We start from the raw sequence: 8,389 nt of genomic DNA on the forward strand, positions 1-8,389 counted from the left end.
ATAGGCTGCCACGCGGCCGAGGCAGTTAGCCTCCGCCCCTTCGCCCTTTTTGTCCCGGAAGCTTTTGTCAGGGCCGCTCCATGACCTTCCCGGAAGTGGGACTTGACGGTAGTGCTGCCAGGCCTGAGTGGGAAGAAGGAAGGACGGACGGAGCGAGGAAATGAAGTCGGTGCTTCTGTGTGTCTCTGGTGGAGGTAGGCGAGCCGAGAGGAAGAGGAGGAGCAGGCTGTTCTCCCCGTGGTAGTCCCCTGCCCTGATCTGGCTGAGTGCAGGGCGTGCTCCACCCCAGCCCTCAAATCGGTGAATAATCAAATCTGCAAAAGTTAAACCTGCAAATCTGCATGGCCGACTATACTTGGAAACAAGTCCTGCTAATCTGAAGGAGGCTTAGAATATAATAAAATAATGGAATCATAGAGTTGGAAGAGACCGCAAGGGTCATCCAGTCCAACCTCATTCTGCCATGCAGGAACTCTCAATCAAAGCATCCCCGACAGATGGCCATCCAGCCTCTGCTTAAAGGCTTCCAAAGAAGGAGACTCCACTACACTCCGAGGAAGGAGGCTGTTCGGCTGTCCAACAGCCCTTACTGTCAGGAAGTTCTTCCTAATGTTGAGGTGGAATCTCTTCTCCTGGAGCTTGCATCCATTGCTCCGGGTCCTGCTCAATATGACCTCCCTTCAAGTATTTAAATAGGGCTATCATATCACCTCTTAACCTTCTCTTCTCCAGGCTAAGCATCCCCAGCTCCCTTAGTCGTTCCTGGTTTCCAGACTGTCACCATTTTGGTTGCCTTCCATTGGACATCCTCCAGTTTCTCAATGTCCTTTTTGAATTGTGGCGCCCAGAACTGGACACAATATTCTAGGTGGGGCCTGACCAAAGCAGAATATAGTGGCACTATTACTTCCCTTGATCTAGACACTATACTTCTATTGATGCAGCCTAAAATCGCATTGGCCTTGTTAGTGGCCGCATCACACTGTTGACTCATGTTCAACTTGTGGTCTACTTGGACTCCTAGATCCCTTTCACATGTTGTCTCCTTAAGCCAGGTGTCCCCCATCCTATATCTGTGCATTTCATTTTTCTGCCCTAAGTGCAGTACCTTACATTTCTCTGTATTGAAATTAATTTTGTTAGCTTTGGCCCAGCTTTATAATCTATTAAGGTTATTCTGAATTTTGATCCTGTCCTCTGGGGTATTAGCTACACCTCCTAATTTGGTGTCATTTGCAAATTTGATAAGTATACCCATAATTCTGTCATCCAAGTCATTGATAAATGCATAATACCTTCACCTGGAGGCAGGTAGAATGTAGATCAGAATCCAGTGGTAGATTAGTTTGCAATACATTTCTATGGGCTTGAGAATTTAATGAGGATAGCGGAGTAAATTTCTCATTTCTCAGCCTCAGTATTCCTTTTATTTAAAACAGGATGACTAATTGGTCACTTTTGGCCAGGTCTTTCTTCACTGCTTGATCCTTTGTCGAGTGAGATATTAGAATCCCAGAACTATTGAAAATTCAGGTGTAGATTAGTATGTATCCCACTTGGGAAGTGGGTTACCTCTTGAGACATGGTTTTGTATATATTTAGTATGTTTTCATAAAACCCCAAAATGGATTCCAGAAGCCTGAAGTCTGCCCACTGTTGCCTTGGTCTACAGAACATGGTAACAGCAGAAAAGGATAATTCTAGAAGCTTCACTGTTGTTCTCTCTATTGTTTGACCTAAAAACGTAGTGTAATAGCTTGTAAAACGAGCTTGTGAAAAGTAGTGCTTGCGAATTCTTCTGGCTCTTTGAATATTGCAACCTGTGAAAAAGTAATAAAAGAAATAGGTATTTTCCTGGTACAGTAGTGAGTGGAAAAGGCTATAATCTGATTTGTGTGTATTGATTTTGATGATAAATGTGTTGTCTCAAGTATCAACAAGCTACTGACATTTTTATATTACTATAGACAGATTCAGCCTTTCCCAGTATATTTTCCTCCAGATGTGTTGGGCTGCATTTCATTCCACCTGAAGGCAGCATGATGGCTGGAGTTAATGGGGGGCTAAACACATTTTGGGAGGGGTAAGAATAACAATGACAACCCTGGGAAAAGTCCTGGGAAAAGAGCGGGATACAAATAATAATAATAATAATAACAACTCTTGTTGGATCAGAGGCAGAATTCTTTGGAATACAATAGTCAGTGGTGGCTGATTTATTGCTCCATCACTGCATGTATCCCTAGTTTAGATGGATGCTGTGCCTGTTGTTTAGTTAGAGAAATATATTAGGGCACCTGATCATGAGTCTCCTATAGTGCATCTAGCATGGTCCAAAAACAGCCAATTGAAAAGGCATGTTGCTGTGGTTTCAATGCTCAGTAACAGGGACGTAGCCAAGGGGGGGGGGGTTCTGGGGGCCGGGCCCCCCCCTTCAGCAGGAGGAGAGAAAGGGGCGTTTGTTGGAGCGCGTGCGTGCACGCATGCAGCCCCAAGCAAACACCAGCAGGGCACCACTTGCTCTCCTTAGGCTTCAGGAGGAGCAGAAGTGGCGCCCTGGCGTTTGTTTGGGGCTACGCACGTGGATGCGCACACTCCAACAAGCACTTTTTTCTGTCCTCCCAGCCCTAGCAAAGCCAGGAGGAGCGCAACTGCCGCCCCTTTTGCTGGGCCTGAGGAGGAAGCCCTGGAGGAGAGGGAGGGAGGGACGAGAGGCTGCATCAGGCTGCATCCACACTAAAGAAATAACCAGGTTTGGCAGCGATTTAACTCTTTTCTAGCTCATTGCTATGGAATTCTGGGAGTTAGAGTATGTTCTGGGGTCCAGATATCAAGGTTGGCTCTTTTCTGGCTCATGGCTATAGGACACATCCTATATTTCACACTTCTGCCCAGAAGGAATTTCAAAAGTCCTCATTTTTTGTAAGATGAGCAGATGTCTTCCTTTTCTAGGACGTGTCCTATGTTTCAACCTTCTGGCCTGGATGAATGTAAAAATGTCTTCCATTTTTGGTAGGATGACACACGTCCTCCTTTATCCAGGATATGGCACACATTTCAGCCCTGCCCAGGAGCAATGTCAAAACATCCTCCATTTTACCAGGGTGACCAGACGTCATCCTTTATCCCCGGACACGTCCTACATTTCTGCCCAGGATGAATTCAAAACATCCTGGTTTGTTTAGAGAGTGTGCCTTTGCCAGTCTTTCCTTGAGCCTGAGAGTGTGTGACTTACTTGCCTAGTGGGTCTTCTTGGTTTGTTCAGAGTGTGCCTTTGCCAGCCTTTCCTTGAGGCTGAGAGTGTGTGACTTACTTGCCTAGTGGGTTTTCTTGGTTTGTTCAGAGAGTCCTCCTTTGGTGACTTGGGTGTGTGCAAGTGTGCACCATCAAGAGGTTTTCTTGGGAGGTTTGTTCAGAGAGGGTTTGACTTTGTCATCCTCTGAGGCTGAGAGAGTGTGACTTGCCCAATGGTTTTCTTGGAAGATTTGTTCAGAAGGGATTTGCCTTCACCTTCCCTTAAGGCTGAGAGAGTGTGACAAGCACTGTGATGTTCTTTGTGTGCCGCACCATTTGGACATGGTGCATGAGCCATGTCATTGACATGTGCCCCATGTAAGATATTTAGCCTTCTCTGTTGGAGAGAATCAGATTTTCATCGAATCCTGGTCTCCAGAGTCATAGAATCGTAGAGTTGGAAGAGACTGCAAGGGCCACCCAGTCCAATCCCTTTATTCTGCCATGCAGGAACTCTCAATCAAAACATCCCCATTGACAGATGGCCATCCAGCCTCTGCTTAAAGACCTCCAAAGAAGGAGACTCCGCTGCACTCCAAGGAAGGAGTGTGTTCCATTGTTGAACAGCCCTTACTCTCAGGAAGTTCCTCCTAGTCTAACACACAAAACTGTAACCCAACCTCCTATCCAGGAAGAATGTCAAAATGTTCTCCATTTTGAGCATGACTGAGAAATACGAATTTATATTGTTTTTTATTAATGTTTTTGGCTTTTAGTTGGGTGTGTTTTCCATTTTTGAATGTCCTACAATTTGTCCTACATTTTGTCATGCATCATGTCCTACATTTTCCCTACATTTTGTGTCTGGGGGGGCTCCTAGCCTCTCAAAATGGTGGCACTTAATCTGGATCCCTCCTTCCCAAAATCCTGGCTATGTCCCTGTCAGTAATAAGTTTTTCAATGCTCAATTTCAAAATTGCTGACAAAAGTGCTTCTCATGTCACTTAACATGCTGGTTTGGGAAATATAACAGTGGCTTTTTCAAAAAATTGCTTCAGTATTTTAAATATGTATTGTTTGAATTTCTTTTCTTTTTTCCTTGTCCTAGCTCTACTAAATCCAGTGGGAATTCTTTCTTATAGACAGTTCCTGATCTAAAGTGGAAAAGAGATGGCTTTTGTAAGAGATTCTTCCTTCAAGAACTCGATTCTTAGGTACGACTACACCTAATGCCTGTTCTTTTTATATTAATATATACTTCCAGGAAGTTTGCCCAGGCAGCAGCAAATTAATATACCTTAAATTAAATTGCTAATGAGTGTATTCATAAGTAAAATCAATTCTGAAAAACAATATGGTATCTCAAAGGTTTTGTATGTTTCCTTCATATGATAATCATAATTAAATACTTTTTTGATACTTGATGATACTGTAATTACAACATTATTGGAGTGAATTGAAGCATTTTTCATTCTTGGTATTACTATCAGCAATTCTAAATTTATTTCTGAAATGGTTAAGATGTCAATCAATCTTTATTAATGCTTAAGCCAAAGGCCATTCGCATGATAAAATATAAAACCAATGACAGCAATTCAGAATTATAAAATATTCCATCAAATAACATCCAAATTTAATACATAATATACTTCCAGTCAGTTAAATAAGACAAGGTTAAAAAAACCACTTCAAGGTTTAGATAAGATCATCCACCTAACAATCGTTAAAAACATTTAAAAAAAACAACTTCACAATTCAGATAAGGTCATCCCCCTGACAATCAACTGCAGTGTCTGCTATTACCCTTGCCCGAATTTTGATTGCTGCTGAGGCAAACAGTGAAACTTTATAAGTTACCTTAGAATCAATATCAGACAAGAGATAATAAATCTTTTCGGAAATGGTATTAGACTGTAAATTGGACAGAATAGATCCCATAAATTTAGTTCTTGGACCAGTATATAGTGAGCAGGAAAACAAATAATGAGGCAAATCCTCGATTTCTGGGGCTCCACAAATACATAAATGGGAATCCTTAGGTGTATGTGAATATCTGCCATTAATCATGGCTGAGGGGATTGTTTGAAAGCGAAGAGCTGTAAAAGCCTGTCTAAGCTTTAGAAATGTAAGATTCCCTAGGTAAACAGCCATCTGATGGTCCAATTTATATAATCTAAACCATTTGGAAAATTTCGAATTGTTAATAGCCAGATGGAATGAGATTTCAGATATGTCTTCTCAGTTTTCACTCCCAGAATATATTGAAGCAGTGGGTGATTGACACTGCATTCATGCAATTTTAGTTTTGACCCCATAGAATGTAGCAGGGCTCCTGACGCAGTTCTCCAGCACTGTGTTTAGTGTTTCTAAGCAACTCCCTATTACTAGGAATATTATACAGTAAATTAGGGAGACTAATTATTTACTCAAGAAATTTTGTAGTCAAGAAACTGGGATGTTGCACATATTAATTCTAAGCCAAAGTGAGGCTCACTATTTTTTTTATTTTTATTTTATTTTTATTTTTTTGTTACGTTGCAAAAATGAATTTTAGTATTTAGCATGCCCCAATGTGGGAGTAGTTTTGCCTTTGTTTTGCCTCCCTTCCAGCTTATTTCCTGCTTTTAAAAAGGCGTTTCCTAAATCAGATGAGGAGTGTAAAAACATGGCTAACCTTCTCCCCCCCCCCCCTTGAAATAAAATATAGGCAGGAATTCTCTTGGGAGCTTATGTCTTCATAAGTAGATTTATATCTGTGGGAAATAGAACTGAGCAGTTTTCAAATGTTCATCTTCAGCAAGGGGATACTGTTACACTACTATGTGGGAGAGCCAGCATTGCACATTGGGACACACACTGGGGAGTGCTGATGCATGTCAGTAAAGCCCGATGTACATCAGGACACTCTTGCTTTTTCACAATTCACTAACAGGATTCCTTAGCACCACTTATGAAACTTAGCTAAGTTTCATAAAGTTATGCAATTTTCAGCCATCACTTTTTTAAAGATCGGGAGGCAGGCACTGTGTGTGTGTATGCAGCCTTCTGAGGTCCAATGTGAGGATGTCAGCACCAAATACCCATCCCTGTACTTTGTTCACAAGGTGCTGAACGCTTGGGCAAAGCCACCCTCACATACTCTGACGTCCTGTTCTCTGGAGCCAGGAGATGAACTTGAGCAGTACATCCTTTCCACACCATAGAATCCCATGCTAGGACTCTGTGAGTTAGATATAGTGGTTCAGAATGATTTGTGGTCAGCTTCTAAGCAAGTTAACTTCAAAGCATGGGTAGTAAAGTTGTCTTGTTTAATCGGAATTTATTTTAAGACACATCTCTAAATTTGTACCTAACACCAACCTGGCATTCTGTAAAACGGAAGCCAAACATTGCCAGGAGTATCCTAAAAATGTAGGAAGATAGGGGCGGGGGGAGTTTCTTTCCTGTATGCCAGAGTCCAAGGTTTGGCTTACTTTTAAGCTTAGACACATGGTATCAAACTGTACTTTAGTACAGGAGTGGGAATGCTCTGTAGTTCAGAGGGCTATTTTCAGAGACCTAAATGGCAGTGGCCACCATTTTTGGGCAACTAGGAGCAACATCGCTATCACTCCTGACAGCATTTGAGGGGCATTTAAATTTTGCATTGAGAACAATTCAGTTTAATAATCTGGGGGGGGGGGGGGTTACCAAAGAAAAAGCCCTAATGAACCGAAGGTACCAATGAACCCCCCCAAGAGCTGCACAGTTCCCACCGCAGCTTTAATGTTACTATTGGAATCATTTCAGTTTCTTTCCTATACCCATAAATCTGTTGGAGTCCAATATAGACTGTGGAGTACAGTCGGCCCTTCCCTTATGCGGGGGATACGTTCCGGACACACACACCCCACATAAGGGAAAAAACGCTCATGCTCCAGTCCCATTAGAAGTAATGGGGCTCGTGCCTATGGTGCAGCTCGGGGTGTGTGCCACGGGTGCATGCCCCATTACTTCTTCCAGGGCATGTCAGCATTTTTTTTCCAGCATGGCTTCCAGTGTATGCTGGAATCCACGTAAAGTGCAGCCACGTATAACATGGTGCAGAATGCTTTTGGCAATCGATCTTCCTTTAGTATGCAACCTACAATGAGCTTTCTCTTATAGGACATTACAGCAGTAGACAGTTTTTGAAATGATAAAGATTTCAAGTTATAAGAGTAATAGTAGTTCTGTACAAGTTGGACAGGCTATGTTGCACTTTTTTTCTTTTTTCCACAGATGGACTTACTTTTTCCTCTTCTGATATTTCAGTTTGTTGAAAGGAATGTGTCCCAAAGCACTTAAAAAAAGAGAGAGAGAGAGAGAGAGAGAGATCCCACCAAGTACCCAGTATAGAAAAGGACATCACCTTCACTAATTTTGGCAGGAGGGGCAGTGAATATTGAGGTCCTTTGCAGCTTAATAAAGAGAAAAGGGCTGCATCCTCTCCTACTTTTTCTTTCTAAGGACAGAGGGGAAACAGATTTTTTTAATACTACTGTTGGCCTACTCGGTTGCAAGATTAGTGAATAGATAGATTGGGAACTCCAAGGCAAGATTGGGGAACCTGAGGCTCTTGGCCTGAATCTAGAATCAGATCACTCAGCTGAATCTGATTGAGACACCAGTCAGTCTGAATCTTGCTTGCAGTCCCAGTCTTCTCTTGTGGCTTCCCTGTGACAATGCTGTTTGGTGGTTTCCAGCCTTTGTACAGTCCCCCCCCCAATTCTCCAAGATTGAAATGCTTTCCTTAAAATGTAGGACAAGCTTTAAATTTAATATATACTCCTAATACCGTATTTTCCAGTGTACAAGACTACTTTCTGACCCTCTAAAACGGGGTCAAAAGTTGGGGGGACGTCTTGTACGCCGGTAAGAGCACTTACCTGGTTGTCCTGCCAGTTTCCAAAGCCCTGCAGAGCCCTTTGGAAGCTGGCGCAGGGGTGCCTCCCTGGCTGCCGGCTTCCAAAGCCCTCCAGAGCCCTTTGGAAGCCGGCGTTTGTGGGCATCAGGCCCCCTAAACTTGGCCTATAGTAGGCCAGGGCACTGCCTGCATGCAAGGCAGGCTTTGAAGGCCTCAGCAAAGGCCTGGGGTAAATAAAAATAAAAAATGAGAGAGAGAGAGAGAGAAATA

At 42.8% G+C, this 8,389-nt stretch overlaps 1 protein-coding gene across 4 annotated transcripts in view; it reads left to right on the top strand.

The window, feature by feature from the left end:
• The first annotated feature begins 57 nt into the window (after positions 1 to 57).
• Positions 58 to 8,389, top strand: part of ABHD13 (abhydrolase domain containing 13) — a 17,110-nt gene continuing 8,778 nt past the window's right edge. The window contains exons 1-2 of one of the 4 annotated variants that reach the window (XM_042471522.1): positions 58 to 194; positions 4,343 to 4,448. The gene's annotated coding sequence lies outside the window, so the exon portion shown is untranslated. Of the gene's footprint in view, positions 301 to 4,342; positions 4,449 to 8,389 lie in introns of all 4 variants that reach the window. The other 3 variants (XM_042471540.1, XM_042471532.1, XM_042471549.1) reach the window with 3 other exon arrangements.

Source organism: Sceloporus undulatus, chromosome 1, assembly GCF_019175285.1.
Source record: "Sceloporus undulatus isolate JIND9_A2432 ecotype Alabama chromosome 1, SceUnd_v1.1, whole genome shotgun sequence".
Lineage (NCBI taxonomy): Eukaryota > Metazoa > Chordata > Lepidosauria > Squamata > Phrynosomatidae > Sceloporus > Sceloporus undulatus.